General features: G+C 42.1%; 1 protein-coding gene across 10 annotated transcripts in view; it reads left to right on the top strand.

Moving 5' to 3' along the window:
* Positions 1–3,254: 3,254 nt before the first annotated feature.
* The window catches only part of ADGRG2 (adhesion G protein-coupled receptor G2), a 144,515-nt gene continuing 127,357 nt past the window's right edge, over positions 3,255–20,412 (top strand). For all 10 annotated transcript variants that reach the window (XM_068532813.1, XM_068532818.1, XM_068532822.1 and 7 more), the window contains exon 1: positions 3,255–3,623. The gene's annotated coding sequence lies outside the window, so the exon portion shown is untranslated. The remainder of the gene's footprint in view (positions 3,624–20,412) is intronic.

Here is a 20,412-nt window from a genome sequence, read left to right as displayed (position 1 = left end):
ATCTTTTGTACTCAGGCATTAAGACAGTGGGAGGGGACTTCCCTGGTGGTGCAGTGGATAGGACTCCACGTTCCCAATGTAGGGGGCCCGGGTTCAATCCCTAGTCAGGGAGCTAGATCCCACATGCGTGCCGCAACTGAGTTCACATGCCACAACTAAGGAGCCCTGGAGCGCAACTAAGGAGCCCATGTGCTGCAACTAAGGAGCTGGTGAGCCGCAACTAAGGAGCCCACCTGCCGCGACTAAGACCCAGTGCAACCAAATAAATTAAAAAAAAAAGACAGCAGGAGCTTGAGAGGGACACTCTGCCTGATTCCAATTCTGGCTCTACTACTTCCTAGCTGTGGATCTTGGGAGAAGCTATTTAACTTCTCTGTGCCTCAGTTTCCTCAGCTGCAATCCACAGTGGGTTGCCATGAGGATTTAGTAACAAAGTATAAAGTAAAGATGTAAAAACCGAGTATGTTGTCATCATCATCATCATCATCATTCTAGTTCCTCATCCCACTCTTTTGCTTTGCACCCAAGTCCCATGTTCTCTTTGTGCTCATTTCCCTTGGGAAATAATGAATCTGTTTGAGGCCATCGTGTAGTATGTTTTTAGACTAGCCACAGGGAAAGTTGCATTTCAAGTTCTAAGGAGAGAGCTGGGCCCTGAGCACTGGCGAGCTGTCCTCCTCTGCCACCTCCCTTTGCTGCCCACATGAAGGGGTCCAACCAGTGGAAGAGGGCAACGAGACAAGGACTTAGGCCCTCCCCACTCAGTCTCTGCCATGTTTCCTGACCAACCGACGTCTGGGGATCAAACTCTATCACTGGTTCAAAGATCCTGTGGGGCAAGAGCCAAAATTGCCCACTCTCCAATTGCTGGGCCGTCAGCCCACGGGCTGTGGATGATTTAACCAAAAATCCTAAGCACCCACGGCCTTCCTTCATGTCACCAGACAGTGCCTATGTAGGAAGCGTGTGATCAGGGCCCCCTCTCTCGGAAAAGGCAGAGAGCCCCATGGCTGGAGGGCCGGGGCCCCTCTTCAGCCTCAGCCTCTTTCCTCTTCTGTTGATCCTGATGGCAGAGTTTTGTTGATCTGAGAGTTTGTCAAGGAGAATGAAAGTTTGCCTGGAAGTGCATCAAAACAGGAATTTTAAGTTTTAGGCTAAGCAGTATCTCATTTGTGTATTTTAGATATAGTTCTCCAAAGTGCCCTTTTTTTTTTTTTTTTTTTTTTTTTTTTTTTAACGGCCAGGTTGTTTAAAGGAAAAGCATACTTATTCTGGTATTGCTCTTTAGAATTTCAAGCAACTTTTTTTTTTTTTTTAACATCTTTATTGGAGTATAATTGCTTTACAATGGTGTGTTAGTTTCTGCTTTATAACAAAGTGAGTCAGCTATACATATACATATGTCCCCATGTCTCCTCTCTTTTGTGTCTCCCTCCCACCCTCCCCCTATCCCACCCCTCTAGGTCAAGCAACTTTTTTTTTTTTTTCAAGCAACTTTTAATATGAGCTCTACATATATTAACTTTTTATTGAAGTAAAACATACATAGAGAAAAGTACACATATCATAGGTGAGCAGCTCAATGAATTTTCACAAACTTAACAGATCCATGTAAGTAGCACCCAGATCAAGAAACATTACCTGTACCCCATAAATCCTTCTTATCATCCTTATAACTGCTTCCAGCCATCAACTCCCCAATGACCACCATTCTGACTTCTAACTTCACAGATTGGTTTTGCCTGTTTTATACTTTGTATAAATGGAACCGCATAGTATGTATGCTTTTGTGCCTGACTTCCTTCGCTCAATATTGCTTATGAGGTCCATCTACACTCAGCGTGGCAGTGGCTTGTGCATTCACTGTCTGGTATTCCATTTTGAGACTATACCACTGCAATGTTTTCAATCCATTCTACTGCTGATGCACATTTGGGTAGCTTCCAATCTGGGGCTATTACAAATATATGGCTATGAACATTCTCGTTCCTTTCATCTGGTAGACAGAGGCACTCATTTCTGTTGAGTATATACCTAGGGGGGGAACTGGGCTATCAGGTAGTTGTGTGCTCAGTTTTAATCGATTCTGCCCAATAGCAGTGTATGAGATTTCTGGAGGCTCTACACAATATGAAGTCTTTTCTAACATATGCAAGTGTTAAGTTAATGCAAATGGAAACAATTTAACCCTTTGGAATAGCATTCAATCTATTTATTAAAATATACTATTTTACTCTTCATCACAATTCTGCCTCCAACTTGTTATGTAACCTGGGTGAGCTTCCTGCCGTCCACTCCCCCTTAATCCAACCCTTTCCATTCACTTATCTAGCTAGAATGTTGTGAGTGTTAATCAACTGGTGTTTGCAAAACAAAATCAACCCCCTCCTGCAAAGCGGAGTATATATCTCATGGGTGTTGTGTTTAATATGGCAGAGCCAGCCAGGGCTGTGCTCTGCAGATCTGCACTTTATAAACATCCTCTCCATAGCTCTGAATGCAATTCAGAATCTAGAATTTTGTTTTACTGGTAAAGAAAAATGGAATATTCTCCTGTAGATTTTAACGAAAGAAAGAGAATGGTGCTTTGAAAGTGATAAAGCATCTTGCAAATATTGGAGTTAGTTGACTACAAAGAGGAGGGCTGGAGAGGGTAGTGTGGGGATGGTGTAAAAGGGGCCAGAGGGGGAATTCGGAGCGCTTTCCCCCTGGCCTCTACAACCAATTCTTATTGTAGAACCGAGCTAAGTTCCCCTGGGCCTCGGTTTTCCCATCTGTAACATTGGGTACTTTGACAAGCTGGTTAGGTGATCTGTAAATCCTATCCGGATCTAGTTTTTATTCTAGAATGTGCAGAGGAAGGAGATGCTGACAGAAAAGGTAGAGGGGACCAGGGACAACTCACTTCATATACTACCCCCCACGCCCCAGCAGTCAGAGCGCTGGGGATCCCAGTTTCTAGGTATCCGGTGTACCAGGTAACCACGGAACCGAATTCGTTCTCAGGACCTTTTCCTTTTACCGACCTCTGCAAATCCTCCTCCAAGCGGTCTGACCTCTGCATCAGGAATATTGTGGCAGAGGGGCGACCTCGGGGTTCCCACCCATCACAGTGCACGTTGCTGAAAGTGGTGGGACACGCATTTGGGTACCAGGGCGACCCCTAAAGGTGGGCGGCTGGGTCTGGAGACTGGAGGCCCCTAGGAGCACGCCGAACCGGACGCGGGGCAGCGGAGGTGCTCGCGGTCCAGGGAGTGCAGAAGCGCCACGCGGGCCTCCGCAGGGTGGGGTGGGCCGCTCGGCCCGCGGCCCCTACTTCTCTCCCCGCCCCGCAGCCTGGAACTCCCCCGGCTTCGGGCGGCCGAGCTGCTCGCTCACACCCTCCTCCCTCCGCGCCCCGCCCGCTCCCCACCTCCGCGTCCAGCCCCGCAGCTGCCGAGCGCCGGACGCGCCGGACGCGCCACGCCGCGCTGGGCCGCTGAAGAGCAGGCCGGCAAGCCGTCCGGGAGCGGCGGGGGCGGTGCCCAGCCCGCGGGAGGGAGGAGGAGGGCCGCGGCCCGAGGGAAAGGGAAAAACGAGGGCTGGAGGGCGCCAGCAGCCAGCCCGTCGGCGGGGACCGGCAGGTAAGCGCGCGGCGCCGGGATGGGTCTGTCTCCTCGGGTTCCTGAGACCCGGCCGGGGAGCCGCGGAGCTGGCGACCGGCGCGGGCGGCTCGGGCGCAGCGCCTGGACCTGGAGTGCGACGGGACGGCGGGGCGAACGCTCCTTCCGCCCGACTGCGGCTCTGAGCCGGGGCCCTGGGCCGCCCTGAAAAGCGGAGGCTGAGGGCCGAGCTCCGGGAGCTGGCACCCCGACAGTGGGAGAGTGCGCGCCGTGGGAAACGGGGCTCTGGCGACGCGTTCTCCGAGGGAGAGGGGCGTGTGTAACCGAAAGCTTAAAACGGACTCCAGCTCTCCCCACCCCTCCGCGAAAAAGAGCCACGAGCTTTGTTCGCGCGGGCGGTCTTCGAGACCCGACTGGTGGGGACTCAGTTTGCCGCGCCGCGCAGTGGGTGCGGCGGAGCCTGCGGAGCGCGGACGCGACCCGGGCCCCAGACGGCTTGGCGCGGCAGCGTCTGGCTGGACGCAGAGCAGGTGGCTAAGGGCGCGGCGGGACGGAGCGGCAGCCAGGAGCCTGAGGGTGGGGACAGGAGACTGGAGGTCTCGGGTGAGCGCTTTTCGACAGGGACTTGCCATATCAAGGCTCCGGAGCTATATACGTATCAGGTGAGGAGAGGGAGCGCTGACGGCCTCCTGAGAGCCAGATGAGGCAGGCAGCAGAGGTTTTCCGTGGCTGCTTCGACAGTGACACTTATTTGTATGTACCGTCCACACGAATTCCCTGGGAATCTTGTAAAAATACAGATTCTGATTCAGTAGGTCCGGCCGGGGTGGGGCCCGACAGTCTGCATTTCTGACAGGCTCTCAGATGCAGCTCCATGGGTCACACTTTACACGGCAGGCCCTGCAGAAGTACTTTTTGTCCAACAGGCTGAAAACCTTAGGAAAACTGGGACATTGGGAGAGGAGGTCCTAAGACTTTACAATCCCACCTCCACCCCGAATACGCACATTAAAACGATTGCTACTCATTTAGTAGCAAAATGCTTTACTCTTCTTACTGGGTTACCAGCGAAATACATTATCTGATAGTAGAGCTGGCTTCATGGGCATGCAACCTGTATTTGGTTTAATGTTCTGCTGTTGCTGTCGAAATTTTGAATAATTTTTGAACAAGGGGCTTCGCATTTTTATTTTGCACTAAGCCCCACAAATTATGTAGCTGATCCGTAGGCAGAAGAAGGACCCATTTCTTTGATCAGTGTTCAGAGCTGGTGGGTGATGGAGAGTGAAGGTTTATTAAGCAAAGACTAGCTAGATGTTGCAGTTCCTTCCATCTTTCTCAACTTCTTTTCAGCTATTTTAAGAGATAAGCCTATGAGTATAATTTCAGTTCTACATGGTATGACAATATTTATTTTAAAAATAATATTAATAATTTATTAAGAGCTTAATTATTAATACAATTAAGTTCGATGTTGTAATAGTTTGTGAATTGAGTGACAAAGGCGTGTGCTATTTTCAAAGGATTGGGGAGTTTTTATTTAGTGTCCCAAAGTTTTGCTTACTTAAGATCTAAAATGAGCTGGACATTGCTAAATTGGCTGCTTTTTCAGCTCAAATGCAAAGCTGGAAAATAAAAAGTGGCCAAATTTTGAAGCCGTTCAGGGGTATTGCTTTACAGGGCCTCAGTGCGACGCCAGCCCCTATCGGATTCCCTCTGCTTTTATCATTCCCACATCCCTGCAAGGTGACTTTCATTAAAAGGGGGATAGAGCAGACTTTGCTATTGAAAAACACTGAAGAAATGCAGGGCCAGCATTAGTGTTTTCTGTGAATAATTCTTGTCCCAAACCCACAGATTCCAGGTGTATGTACTTTTCTAGAGAGAAAAAAAAAATGTTGGAGACACAGAAAAGAAAAAAAATGGAACTTTAATTATGGATATGATTTTGTTCAGCAGAGGGAGGAAAAAGCCTGGGCATTTCATTGGCGGGTTTGGCAGGCAAAGGAGAGCTGCTGTGTTTCTGGTACCATGAACAGCCTTCCAGAAATGGCAGAGTGAGTTTGCTCAGGTGTTAGGGAGAGCCAGTAAGGAAGCTGCTCTTCCACGGCTAACGTGGTCATTCTGGGTGCTCCAGTGTGGCTGTGGTGTGCCTGAGGCTGGTTGGGGACTCAGCGAGGGGGACATCACCGTGAGGTTCCTAGTGCTTTCACAGCGTACATGAAACTGACAAACACATTTTTCCATTTTGCTGCCTGAGAGTGCCAAGTCAGTTCAAATACACGCTACAAACTGGGAAGAGCACCATTACATTGAAAAAGAAAGAGAGAGCTGGCGGTGGGGGGGAGGGGAAGAATGCATTTCTGTGGTGTTAATAATTCTGAAGATAGAAAGGAGAGATTCTGCCTTTAGTAAAAACCTGGGAGCTGGCTTTTATGCCTCACTAAGAAAGGCCTTCGCTACCTCAAGATAGAGGAAAACAATTTTTCTGCTAAAATGTTCATGGTGTTAAAAATACATGGGTCTTTAATCCGCATGGAAATTATCTGGGGGTTGTGGTGTGAGGTGGGAGATGTTGGACGTTCAGAAATGGGGTAAACATTTGGGAAAAATTGTCATAAATCCCCTCAATCAAAGTCTGTGAACACTGTGTTCCATTTTATAAATCTACTTAATTCTTGAGCCGATTCCATGTTTTAAAAATTGAAGTACAATTGTAAAGCAATTATGCTCCAATAAAGATGTTAAAAAAAAATTGAAGTACAGTTTATTTACAATAACATTCACCCTTTTTAGTGTACAGTTCTCTGTAAGCTTTGACAAATACATGTAGTCATGTAACCACCACCATGGTCAAGATATAGAAGAAGTCCATCACTCCAAAAAGTTCCTTATTGACGCTTTGTAGTCAACCCCTCCCACCACTCTCAGCCCCTGGCAACCACTGATTTGTTTTCTGTCCCTATAAATTTGTCTTTTCCAGAATGTCCTGTGAATGGATTCATACACGATGTAGCCTTCTGAGTCTGGCTTCTTTCACCTGGCATAATGCATTTGAGATTCACCCATGTTGTGTGAATCAGTAATTTGTTCCTTTCTATTGCTGAGTAATATTCCACAGTTTGTCCATTTACCAACTTTTGGTGATTATGAATAGGGCCAATGTAAACGTTCACATACAGCTTTCAGTGTGAACATAAGTTTTCATTTCACTCCAGTAAATACCTAGAAGTAGGATTGCTGTATTGTGTGGTAAATTTAACTTGATAAGAAACTGCTGAACTTTTCCTAAGTGGCTACACCAGCGTGCGCTCCCACCAGCGATGTATGAGAGGTCCTGTTGCTTGGCATCCTTGCCAGCCCTTGGTATTGTCAGCTTATTTTATTCCAGCCATTCCAGTAGGTTTGTGGCGGCATCTCTGTCGTTTTAGTTTGCGCTTCCCTGGTAACTAATGATGTTGAGCATCTTTTTGTGTGCTTTTTGGTCATTTGTATATCTTCTTCTATGAAATGTCTCTTTTTTTTTTATTGTATTGTGTGTCATTATTGAATCATAAAAGTTCTCCATACATCTGTGCACAAGTTCTCTGTCAGATATATGTATTGCAAACATTTGCTTTTAGTCTGTGGCTTGCCTTTTCATTTTCTTTATTTTTTAAAAAAATTGTGGTAGGAATACCTAACATGAGGTTTACCCTCTTAACAAATTTTGAAGTGTCCAATACAGTATTGTGAACTATAGGCATGGTGTAGTACAGCGGATAGCTAGGACTTTTTCATCTTGCATGACTGAAACTTTGTACCCTTCGAGCAGCAATTCCCCATTTCCCCCTCCCTCCAGCCCCTGGCAACCACCATTCTACTCTCTGTTTCTGTGAGTTTGACTATTTTAGTTGACTCATACCTCATATAAGTGGAATTAATGATTTTTTTTTTGAAGAGCACCAGTTTTAAATTTTGATAAGGTCTAATTTATCAGGTTTTTTTCCTTCTATGAATAGCACTTTTAGTAACCTGTCTGATAAATCTTTGTCTACCTCACATTTACCAAGATTTTCTCTTGTGCCACAATCTAGACATTTTATAGTTTTATCTTTTATATGTAGGTTTACGACTTCATTTTTTTAAAATTAATTAATTAATTTATTTTTGGCTGCGTTGGGTCTTCATTGCTGCGCGCGGGCTTTCTCTAGTTGTGGTGAGCGGGGGCTACTCTTCATTGCGGTGGCCTCTCTTGTTGTGGAGCACAGGTTCCAGATGCACGGGCTTCAGTAGTTGTGGCGTGTGGGCTCAGTAGTTGTGTCTCGTGGGCTCTGGAGCGCAGGCTCAGTAGTTGTGGCGCACGGGCTGAGTGGCTCTGCGGCATGTGGGATCTTCCTGGACCAGGGCTCGAACCTATGTCCCCTGCATTGGCAGGCGGATTCTTAACCACTGCGCCACCAGGGAAGTCCCACGACTTCATTTTGAGTTACTTTTTGTATGCATCAAGGTTCACTCTTTTCCGTATAGATAGTTGCCAGTTGTTGCAACACTATTTGTTGAAAAGACTATACTTTTCCCTCATTGTATCCCCTTGTCCCCTTTGTCAGAAATGAATTTACTGAGTATGTGTGGGTTTAATTTTGAACTCTCTTCTGTTCCATCGATCTGTACATCTGTCCTTATACCTATACCACACTGTGTAGGTGTTACACATTCTTTTTTTTTTTTTTTTTTAATAAGAGGGTATTGTGTTGTTTTTTTTTTTTTTTTTTTAAATTATTTATTTATTTATTTACTTATTTTTGGCTGTGTTGGGTCTTCGTTTCTGTGCGAGGGCTCTCTCCAGCTGCGGCAAGCGGGGGCCACTCTTCATCGCGGTGCGCGGGCCTCTCACTGTCGCGGTCTCTCTTGCTGCAGAGCTCAGGCTTCCGACGCGCAGGCTCAGTAATCGTGGCTCACGGGCCCAGTTGCTCCGCGGCATGTGGGATCTTCCCGAACCAGGGCTTGAACCCGTGTCCCCTGCATTGGCAGGCGGATTCTCAACCACTGCGCCACCAGGGAAGCCCTATTGTGTTGTTTTTTAAAAAAAATTTTTTTTGTTTCTTTTTTAATTTTTTGGCCACGCTGCATGGCATGTGGGATCTTAGTTCCCCAACCAGGGATGGATCCTGCACCCCCTGCATTGGAAGCTCGGAGTCTTAACCACTGGACTGTCAGGGAAGTCCCACACATTGTTGTTAGGTGAATTCCTAGACTGTTTTGTTTGTAATTTGTATTGCTTTTAGGAATTGTATCCTTTTTTGCCCATTTCATTTTATTTTTATTATTTTTATTTATTTATTTATTGGCTGCTTTGGGTCTTCCTTGCTGCACAGGCTTTTTGTAGTTGCGGTGAGCAGGGGCTACCTTCATTGCAGTGCGTGGGCTTCTCATTGCGGTGCAGTGGCTTCTCTTATTGCGGAGCATGGGCTCTAGGTGCGCGGGCTTCAGTAGTTGTGGCTCGCGGGCTCTAGAGCACAGGCTCAGTAGTTGTGGCGCACGGGCTTAGTTGCTCCGCGGCACGTGGAATCTTCCCGGCCCAGGACTCGAACCCGTGTCCCCTGCATTGGCAGGCGGATTCTTAACCACTGCGCCACCAGGGAAGCCCCCCCATTTTATTTTGTTGTGACTATACTACTGTATAGACAGGCTTTTAAATTTTTTTGTAGGTCTAACATATTCAAGCCATGTTACTGAACTTTCATTAGTTCTCATAGTTTCTCAGTCAGTTTTCTTGAATTTTCAAGGTCAACAATCAAAGGGGCTGCAAATGGCAATGGTATAGGGATCCCTCCCCGCCCCCAATATTTTTTCGTCCGTTTGTCTGGTCTCCTTAGTGGCTAGGCTGCCCTGTAGAGCAGCGTTGAGGAGTAGTATCTGACTCAGGTGGGAACGCTTCTTATAGCTTACCACTAGGTATTCTGCTTGCTGTGGAGTTCTGGCAGTTACCCTTATTAGTACCTTCAGGAGGTTTTCTTTCCATTTTTAGCTTTGAAATGTTCTAAAATTTAATTTTTAAATTTCTTGTTCTGGTTGGTTTTTTTTTTTTTTTTCATTGAAAGCCTAACAGTTTAGAGGTGAGTCAGTCTTCCCAGCTTTGGGAGGTCATATTTTGATCTTCTTCCCTGGAGAAGAAGATAGTGTAGCAGAAGTCAATTCATTTTATTTAGACTAGGAAGAAACTACCTTTGGAGCTTTTTTTATAATGTTCTCATTTGGGGGGGATGCCAGGTACAGCGAGGAAGGGAGAGAATAAAGGTACAGTTTATATATAAATAAATATCTTATGTATAAATCAGATAGCTTTTTGTAGTGTTTTTCAAACTTTCCTGCCCACCATTCACAGTGAAAAGTATAGATCTCAACCCAGTATGAACATACCTGTATATAATTGAAACAGAATCTCACGAAGTATTGTGCATTTTTCCTCTGTGCAGTGTGTTCTGAAAATTTCAGTTCTCTTCCATCTGTTCTACTTCATTTAAAAATGATGATCATGACCCTCTGCATTGATTTGACACTCTTTCATATAACCCTGTTTTATAAAACTGTTCATTTAGGTTATAAGCCCCCAAACTGCTGAACTGTGTCCAGGACAGATTCATTTTATATCAGATCCTGTTATGATACAAAGTGAGTTCATTTTTAATACCCTAAGATAGTGGTAGCTACCCAGATTTTTCTCTTGAATTAGGATATAGCCTCTAACCCAGTCTCCCAGCACCCACTCTTGACCCCAGAGAATTGCCAGTAAAGGCAGTCTTGTAAATCCACTGCTCAAAACCTCTAACAGCCTCTACCACATTTACACTAAACCCCCAGTTGCTCCCTGTAGCCTCTGAGGCCCTATATGACTTTTATCTCATTCTTCCCACACTTCTCCAGATACACCAGCCTTCTTGCTATACATCCCCCAAGCCAAGCATTTTCCTGCTTCCCAGCTTTAGTATTTGTGGTGCTACCTGCCTGGAGCACCATTTCACCAGATAATCACATAACTTGTCCCTCTGTTTCATTTGGGTCTTCTCTAACCCTCATTCTAAATCAGCATTCCTCACCTACCACTATAAATGTCCACCCCCTCATCCCACTTTTGCTTTCTTGTAACACTATTATCTGCAATTATATTATTTAGTTATTCGTTCACTGATTCCGTGTCCTTTTTTTCCCTGCTAGAATACAGGAGGGCAGGGACTTTGTGTATCTTGCTCACAGTTGTATTTTCAGGACCTAGAACAGTGGGACGTAGTAGGTGCTCAATAAATATTTGTTGAATGGATGAATGAGTGCACCTAGAATCTAGAAGAAATCAGGCACTAATCCTAAGAGAAATTCAAATTCAGTTTTGGTGTGGAAATTTCTTTAGGTTAAGCATAGAGTATATTTTATTTTTGTTTTTAGTTTATTTATTTTTAGAGTATATTTTAATGTAAGTCATTAATCAACAGACACCTGGTGTCCACTACATTTCTGACTCTGATAATAATAATGATAACTAACAGCTAATATTTATTGGACAGGCAGTGCTCAATTTACGTATATTAACTCATTTAACCCTCCCATCCTCTTGGGGCAGGTACTATTATTATCATTTTACAGAGGAGGAAACTGAAGCACGGAGAGGTTAAATACTTTGTCCAAGGTCATACAAATGGTAAGCAGTAGATCCAGGGTTTGAACACAGACCATCTGATTTCAGAGCCTGTGTTTTGTTTTTGTTTTTTTATTGAAGTATAGCTGATTTACAAAATCATATTAGTGTCAGGTATATAACATAGCGATTCAGTATTTTTACAGATTATGCTCCATTAAAAGTTATTACAAGGTAATGGCCATAATTCCCTGTGCTATACACTACATCCTTGTTGCTTATCTATTTTATACGTAGTACTTTGTATCCTTTTTTTTTTTTTTAAACATCTTTATTGAAGTATAATTGCTTCACAATGGTGTGTTAGTTTCTGCTTTATAACAAAGTGAATCAGCTACACATATACACACGTTCCCATATCTCCTCCCTCCTGCATCTCCCTCCCTCCCACCCTCCCCATCCCACCCCCCCAGGCGGTCACAAAGCACTGAGCTGATCTCCCTGTGCTATGCGGCTGCTTCCCACTAGCTATCTATTTTACATTTGGTAGTGTATATATGTCCATGACACTCTCTCACCCTGTCACATCTCACCCCTCCCCCTCCCCATATCCTCAAGTCCATTCTCTGGTAGGTCTGTGTCTTTATTCCCATCTTGCCACTAGGTTCTTCATGACCTTTTTTTTTTTTTTTTCCTTAGATTCCATATATATGTGTTAGCATACTGTATTTGTTTTTCTCTTTCTGACTTACTTCACTCTGTATGACAGACTCTAACTCCATCCACCTCATTACAAATACCTCGATTTCATTTCTTTTTATGGCTGAGTAATATTCCATTGTATATATGTGCCACATCTTCTTTATCCATTCATCCGATGATGGACACTTAGGTTGCTTCCATGTCCTGGCTCTTGTAAATAGAGCTGCAATGAACATTTTGGTACATGACTCTTTTTGAATTATGGTTTTCTCACGGTATATGCCCAGCAGTGGGATTGCTGGGTCGTATGGTAGTTCTATTTTTAGTTGTTTTTTTTTTTTTTTAAAACATCTTTATTGAAGTATAATTGCCTTACAATGGTGTGTTAGCTTCTGCTTTATAACAAAGTGAATCAGTTATACATATACAATATGTTCCCATTTCTCTTCCCTCTTGCATCTCCCTCCCTCCCACCCTCCCCATCCCACCCCTCTAGGTGGTCACAAAGCACCAAGCTGATCTCCCTGTGCTATGCGGCTGCTTCCCACTAGCTATCTATTTTACATTTGGTAGTGTATATATGTCCATGACACTCTCTTACCCTGTCACATCTCACCCCACCCCCTCCCCATATCCTCAAGTCCATTCTCTGGTAGGTCTGTGTCTTTATTCCCGTCTTGCCACTAGGTTCTTCATGGCCTTTTTTTTTTTTTTTTCCCTTAGATTCCGTATATATGTGTTAGCATACTGTATTTGTTTTTCTCTTTCTGACTTACTTCACTCTGTATGACAGACTCTAACTCCATCCACCTCATTACAAATACCTCCATTTCATTTCCTTTTATGGCTGAGTAATATTCCATTGTATATATGTGCCACATCTTCTTTATCCATTCATCTGTCGATGGACATTTAGGTTGCTTCCATGTCCTGGCTATTGTAAATAGAGCAGCAATGAACATTTTGGTACATGACTCTTTTTGACCTATGGTTTTCTCAGGGTATATGCCCAGTAGTGGGATTGCTGGGTCGTATGGTAGTTCTATTTGTAGTTTTTTAAGGAACCTCCATACTGTTCTCCATAGTGGCTGTATCAATTTGCATTCCCGCCAACAGTGCAAGAGTGTTCCCTTTTCTCCACACCCTCTCCAGCATTTATTGTTTCTAGATTTTTTGATGATGGCCATTCTGACCGGTGTGAGATGATACCTCATTGTAGTTTTGATTTGCATTTCTCTAATGATTAATGATGTTGAGCATTCTTTCATGTGTCTGTTGGCCATCTGTATATCTTCTTTGGAGAAATGTCTATTTAGGTCTTTTGCCCATTTTTGGATTGGGTTGTTTGTTTTTTTGTTATTGAGCTGCATGAGCTGCTTGTAAGTCTTGGAGATTAATCCTTTGTCAGTTGCTTCATTTGCAAATATTTTCTCCCATTATGAGGGTTGTCTTTTGGTCTTGTTTATGGTTTCCTTTGCTGTGCAAAAGCTTTTAAGTTTCATTAGGTCCCATTTGTTTATTTGTGTTTTTATTTCCATTTCTCTAGGAGCTGGGTCAAAAAGGATCTTGCTGTGATTTATGTCATAGAGTGTTCTGCCTATGTTTTCCTCTAAGAGTTTGATAGTGTCTGGCTTTACACTTAGGTCTTTAATCCATTTTGAGTTTATTTTTGTGTATGGTGTCAGGGAGTGTTCTAATTTCATACTTTTACATGTACCTGTCCAGTTTTCCCAGCACCACTTATTGAAGAGGCTGTCTTTTCTCCACTGTATATGCTTGCCTCCTTTATCAAAGATAAGGTGACCATATGTGCGTGGGTTTATCTCTGGGCTTTCTATCCTGTTCCATCGATCTATATTTCTGTTTTTGTGCCAGTACCAAACTGTCTTGATTACTGTAGCTTTGTAATATAGTCTGAAGTCAGGGAGCCTGATTCCTCCAGCTCCATTTTTCGTTCTCAAGATTGCTTTGGCTATTCGGGGTCTTTTGTGTCTCCATACAAATTGTGAAATTTTTTGTTCTAGTTCTGTGAAAAATGCCAGTGGTAGTTTGATAGGGATTGCATTGAATCTGTAGATTGCTTTGGGTAGTAGAGTCATTTTCACAATGTTGATTCTTCCAATCCAAGAACATGGTATATCTCTCCATCTATTTGTATCATCTTTAATTTCTTTCATCAGTGTCCTATAATTTTCTGCATACAGGTCTTTTGTCTCCTTAGGTAGGTTTATTCCTAGATATTTTATTCTTTTTGTTGCAATGGTAAACGGGAGTGTTTTCTTAATTTCAATTTCAGATTTTTCATCATTAGTATATAGGAATGCCAGAGATTTCTGTGCATTAGTTTTGTATCCTGCTACTTTACCAAATTCATTGATTAGCTCTAGTAGTTTTCTGGTGGCAGTTTTAGGATTCTCTATGTATAGTATCATGTCATCTGCAAACAGTGACAGCTTTACTTCTTCTTTTCCGATTTGGATTCCTTTTATTTCTTTGTCTTCTCTGATTGCTGTGGCTAACACTTCCAAAACTATGTTGAATAATAGTGGTGAGAGTGGGCAACCTTGTCTTGTTCCTGATCTTAGTGGAAATGGTTTCAGTTTTTCACCATTGAGGACAATGTTGGCTGTGGGTTTGTCATATATGGCCTTTATTATGTTGAGGAAAGTTCCCTCTATGCCTACTTTCTGCAGGGCTTTTATCATAAATGGGTGTTGAATTTTGTCGAAAGCTTTCTCTGCATCTATTGAGATGATCATATGGTTTTTCTCCTTCAATTTGTTAATATGATGTATCACGTTGATTGATTTGCGTATATTGAAGAATCCTTGCATTCCTGGAATAAACCCCACTTGATCATGGTGTATGATCCTTTTAATGTGCTGTTGGATTCTGTTTGCTAGTATTTTGTTGAGGATTTTTGCATCTATGTTCATCAGTGATATTGGCCTGTAGTTTTCTTTCTTTGTGACATCTTTGTCTGGTTTTGGTATCAGGGTGATGGTGGCCTCGTAGAAGGAGTTGGGGAGTGTTCCTCCCTCTGCAATATTTTGGAAGAGTTTGAGAAGGATAGGTGTTAGCTCTTCTCTAAATGTTTGATAGAATTCGCCTGTGAAGCCATCTGGTCCTGGGCTTTTGTTTGTTGGAAGATTTTTAATCACAGTTTCAATTTCAGTGCTTGTGATTGGTCTGTTCATATTTTCTATTTCTTCACGGTTCAGTCTCGGTAGGTTGTGCATTTCTAAGAATCTGTCCATTTCTTCCAGGTTGTCCATTTTATTGGCATAGAGTTGCTTATAGTAATCTCTCATGATCGTTTGTATTTCTGCAGTGTCAGTGGTTACTTCTCCTTTTTCATTTCTAATTCTATTGATTTGAGTCTTCTCCCTTTTTCTCTTGATGAGTCTGGCTAATGGTTTATCAATTTTGTTTATCTTCTCGAAGAACCAGCTTTTCATTTCATTGATTTTTGCTATTGTTTCCTTCATTTCTTTTTCATTTATTTCTGACCTGATCTTTATGATTTCTTTCCTTCTGCTAGCTTTGGGGTTTTTTTGCTCTTCTTTCCCTAATTGCTTTAGGTGCAAGGTTAGGTTGTTTACTCGAGATGTTTCCTGTTTCTTGAGGTAAGCTTGTATTGCTATAAAGTTCCCTCTTAGCACTGCTTTTGCTGCATCCCATAGGCTTTGGGTCGTCGTGTCTCCATTGTCATTTGTTTCTAGGTATTTTTTGATTTCCCCTTTGATTTCTTCAGTGATCACTTCGTTATTAAGTAGTGTATCGTGTAGCCTCCGTGTGTTTGTATTTTTTACAGATCTTTTCCTGTAATTGATATCTAGTCTCATAGCGTTGTGGTCGGAAAAGATACTTGATACGATTTTAATTTTCTTAAATTTACCAAGGCTTGATTTGTGACCCAAGATATGATCTATCCTGGAGAATGTTCCATGAGCACTTGAGAAAAATGTGTATTCTGTTGTTTTTGGGTGGAATGTCCTAGAAATATCAATTAAGTCCATCTTGTTTAATGTATCATTTAAAGCTTGTGTTTCCTTATTTATTTTCATTTTGGATGATCTGTCCATTGGTGAAAGTGGGGTGTTAAAGTCCCCTACTATGATTGTGTTACTGTCGATTTCCCCTTTTATGGCTGTTAGTATTTGCGTTATGTATTGAGGTGCTCCTGTGTTGGGTGCATAAATATTTACAATTGTTATACCTTCTTCTTGGATCGATCCCTTGATCATTATATAGTGTCCTTCTTTGTCTCTTGTAATAGTCTTTATTTTAAAGTCTATTTTGTCTGATATGAGAATTGCTACTCCAGCTTTCTTTTGATTTCCATTTGCATGGAATATCTTTTTCCATCCCCTCACTTTCAGTCTGTAAGTGTCTCTAGGTCTGAAGTGGGTCTCTTGTAGACAGCATATATATGGATCTTGCTTTTGTATCCATTCAGCCAGTCTGTGTCTTTTGGTGGGAGCATTTAATCCATTTACATTTAAGGTAATTATTGATATGTATGTTCCTATTCCCATTTTCTTAGATATTTTGTGTTTGTTATTGTAGGTCTTTTCCTTCTCTTGTGTTTCTTGCCTAGAGAAGTTCCTTTAGCATTTGTTGTAAAGCTGGTTTGGTGGTGCTGAACTCTCTCAGCTGTAAAGGTTTTAATTTCTCCATCAAATCTGAATGAGATCCTTGCTGGGTAGAGTAACCTTGGTTGTAGGTTTTTCTCCTTCATGACTTTAAGTATATCCTGCCACTCCCTTCTGGCTTGCAGAGTTTCTGCTGAAAGATCAGCTTTTAACCTTATTGGGATTCCCTTGTGTGTTATTTGTTGTTTTTCCCTTGCTGCTTTTAATATGTTTTCTTTATATTTAATTTTTGATAGTTTGATTAATATGTGTCTTGGCGTGTTTCTCCTTGGATTTATCCTGTATGGGACTCTCTGTGCTTCCAGGACTTGATTAACTATTTCCTTTCCCATATTAGGGAAGTTTTCAACTATAATCTCTTCAAATATTTTCTCAGTCCCTTTCTTTTTCTCTTCTTCTTCTGGGACCCCTATAATTCGAATGTTGGTGCGTTTAATGTTGTCCCAGAGGTCTCTGAGACTGTCCTCAGTTCTTTTCATTCTTTTTTCTTTATTCTGCTCTGCAGTAGTTATTTCCACTGTTTTATCTTCTAGGTCACTTATCCGTTCTTCTGCCTCAGTTATTCTGCTATTGATCCCGTCTAGAGTATTTTTAATTTCATTTATTGTGTTTTTCATCGTTGCTTGGTTCCTCTTTAGTTCTTCTACGTCCTTGTTAAATGTTTCTTGCATTTTGTCTATTCTATTTCCAAGATTTTGGATCATCTTTACTATCAGTATTCTGAATTCTTTTTCAGGTAGACTGCCTATTTCCTCTTCATTTGTTAGGTCTGGTGTGTTTTGACCCTGCTCCTTCACCTGCTGTGTGGTTTTTTGTCTTCTCATTTTGCTTATCTTACTGTGTTTGGGGTCTCCTTTTCACAGGCTGCAGGTTCGTAGTTCCCGTTGTTTTTGGTATCTGTCCCCAGTGGCTAAGGTTGGTTCAGTGGGTTGTGTAGGCTTCCTGGTGGAGGGGACTAGTGCCTGTGTTCTGGTGGATGAGGTTGGATCTTGTCTTTCTGGTGGGCACGTCCACGTCTGGTGGTGTGTTTTGGGGTGTCTGTGGCCTTATTATGATTTTAGGCAGCCTCTCTGCTAATGGATGGGGCTGTGTTCTGTCTTGCTAGTTGTTTGGCATAGGGTGTCCAGCACTGTAGCTTGCTGGTCGTTGAGTGAAGCTGGGTCTTGATGTTGAGATGGAGATCTCTGAGAGATTTTCGCCGTTTGGTATTACGTGGAGCTGGGAGGTCTCTTGTGGACCAGTGTCCTGAAGTTGGCTCTCCCACCTCAGAGGCACAGCCCTGATGCCTGGCTGGAGCACCAGGAGCCTTTCGTCCACACGGCTCAGAATAAAAGGGAGAAAAAAATAGAAAGAAAGAAAGAGGATAAAATAAAATTAAATAAAGCTATTATAATAAAAAATAAGAAAAAAACATTATTAAGAATAAATGTATTCAGAAAAAATTTTTTTTTAATTTTTAAAAATAGATTTATTAATTTTTTATAGTAAAAAATAAAAAATTATTAAGAAAAAAATTTATTAAGAAAAAAATTTTTAATTTTTTAAAATAAAAAATATGAAAAAACTTATTAAAAATTTTTTTAATTTCTAAAAATAGAAAATAAGGAAAAAATTATTAAGAAAACAAAAAATTTTTTAAGTTAAAAAAACAAAACAAAACACGGATGGACCTAACCCTAGGACTAATGGTGAAAGCAAAGCTATATAGACAAAATCTCACCCAGAAGCATACACCTATACACTCACAAAAAAAGGAAAAGGGGAAAAATTAATATACCCTGCTCCCAAAGTCCACCTCTTGAATTTGGGATGATTCGTTGTCTATTCAGGTATTCAACAGATGCAGGCACATCAAGTTGTTTGTGGAGCTTTAATCCGCTGCTTCTGAGGCTGCTGGGAGAGATTTCCCTTTCTCTTCTTTGTTCGTACAGCTCCCGGGGTTCAGCTTTGGATTTGGACCTGCCTCTGCATGTAGGTCGCCTGAGGGCGTCTTTTGGGAGGTCTGACGTCTTCTGCCAGCGTTCAGTGGGTGTTCTGTAGGAGCAGTTCCACGTGTAGATGTATTTCTACTGTATCTGTGGGAAGGAAGGTGATCTCCGCACCTTACTCTTCCGCCATCTTGCCCCTCCCTCTAGTTTGTATCTTTTAATCCCATACCCCTAGCTTGCCCCTCCCTCTTCCCTCTCCCCAGTTGTAACCACTAGTTTGTTTTCTATATCTGTGAGTCTTTTCTGTTTTGCTATATACATTCATTTGTATTATTTTTTAGATTCCACATATAAGTGATATCATACCGTTTTTGTCTTTCTCTGTCTGACTTATTTCACTGTCCATCAACAGATGAATAGATAAAGAAGTGGTGTGTGTGTATGCACACACACACACAGACACACACACACACAGGAATATTACTCAGCCATGAAAAAGAATAAAACTCTGCCATTTGCAGCAACGTGGATGGACCTAGAGCCTGTGTTCTCAACCACAGTGCTCATAGGAACAAGGAGCGTACACAATTCCTGATCTTTATAAACATGTAATGTTATGGTTAGAAGTAAAACAATAACTTTCAGTGTTGATAAGGAGACCAACATTTGGTAAACAGTTCAGTTGAATTAGTAGGATGGCTCTTACAAGCCTGATCCAGATTCTTGGGTCATCTGCCTACCACTGCTGTTGTCTTCTCCTTGTCCTGGTATGGGTATCATTTGGGGGTCAGCAGGCCTTTCTATATATCAGTCCAATGCAAAGGCCCTTCTTAAGTGGGAAATATGAATTCAAGAGTCAATTCCCTTCAGTTTCTCTGCATATGAGCTAGTTAATAGTACCTGATAAGGGTCCTTTTATCTAGGTTGGAGACAGTCCTTCAAATGATGCCTTTTCCAGTATGCATAATCTCCTGGTTGCAGGTCAGGGGTCATCTGATCTTCATCCAAAGATAGATTGCTGTGATAAGCTTCAGAAACAAACTTCGAGTGTTCTTTTAAGAATTCAATTAAACTTTCCAATAATATAACGTAACAACAAGGAGCTATCTGGGAAGTGAGTCTTAAACAGTAAATACAGACCTCAATTAACAAACCTAGAATTTAACACTCACTGAAACAATCTTTTTCTCTCTAAAATTACCCTTATTTCTACCAAATATAGCCAAATTAAGACTGATTAGTTTGCAGAATAAGTCTGGTTAATTGACCAAATAGGCTCTTTTAAATTGGCTGTGCTGGAACTTTTCATAAGGAATCTCAGGTCGAACTTTTAAAAGGCCTCTCCAGGCTGGGAAATCCATGGCAAGGGCTAGCCAGATTCCACCTGTGATATGTATAGATTTGGGTGAATTCCTCTCTTCTTGAGGTCCACCAAGCATCTTGAGATTCTTGTACATGTCAGGAGGTGACCTTCCTTATTCACCTGATAAGGCTTCTGGGAACCTAAGAGTTTCCAATTTCTGGAGGGATTTGGTAGAGAGAAAATATAAATGTTTCGATTCCGCTTACAAAGGTATAGTTTACCAAGTTGCTGTAAGCCATAATTACCCTGAGGGGAAAGGTTTCCTTATATCTGGAAAACACAGATTAAAAGCCAGTAATATTTCAGACAAAAACCGTGCAAATTATAATCATATTCACCAGTTCACTCAGTCCAATGTAATGAATCCTTTTTGTAACAAATCCAGTTTTATGAAGCCATCAGGTTTTCCGTTAGGATTCTTTAAATTTCTTACCTTGTTCAGCAGTATGGTCTGAAAGTTATTAGAAACCTGTACTTGTCAAAAAGTCCTTTCTATGAATCTTGAAGATGAAACATTTTTGCAAAAGGATCAGAGTAAAACAGTAACTGT

Source organism: Eschrichtius robustus, chromosome X, assembly GCF_028021215.1.
Source record: "Eschrichtius robustus isolate mEscRob2 chromosome X, mEscRob2.pri, whole genome shotgun sequence".
Taxonomy (NCBI): domain Eukaryota; kingdom Metazoa; phylum Chordata; class Mammalia; order Artiodactyla; family Eschrichtiidae; genus Eschrichtius; species Eschrichtius robustus.
Note: the sequence above shows the minus strand (reverse complement) of the source record. Positions and strands in the feature narration are given on the sequence as shown.